This window comes from Penaeus monodon, chromosome 23 (genome assembly GCF_015228065.2).
Source record: "Penaeus monodon isolate SGIC_2016 chromosome 23, NSTDA_Pmon_1, whole genome shotgun sequence".
Taxonomy (NCBI): Eukaryota; Metazoa; Arthropoda; class Malacostraca; order Decapoda; family Penaeidae; genus Penaeus; species Penaeus monodon.
Window position 1 is genome coordinate 296887 of NC_051408.1, and position 203 is coordinate 297089.

Consider the following 203-nt stretch of genomic DNA (forward strand, 5'->3'; position numbering starts at 1 on the left):
TAATCGATCAGCTTGAAGTAGACGGGTACGGCGGCTGCGAGACGGCGAAGGTGAGGCGCCAGGGAGACGAGGAATGCACTGAAGGGGGCGCCGGTTCGAGGGGGGTTGTTCTTCATCCAGTGTAGTCCTCCTCCTGTGTATTACAGTTGTTGTGTTTTTCGTTATTTCCTGCCATTCACTATTCCTTTCTCTCGCACACTACG

The 203-nt window shown here is 53.7% G+C and overlaps 1 pseudogene; it reads right to left on the bottom strand.

Annotated features, from left to right (window-relative positions):
- The window catches only part of LOC119587688, a 5287-nt pseudogene that overhangs the window by 739 nt on the left and 4345 nt on the right, over positions 1 to 203 (bottom strand).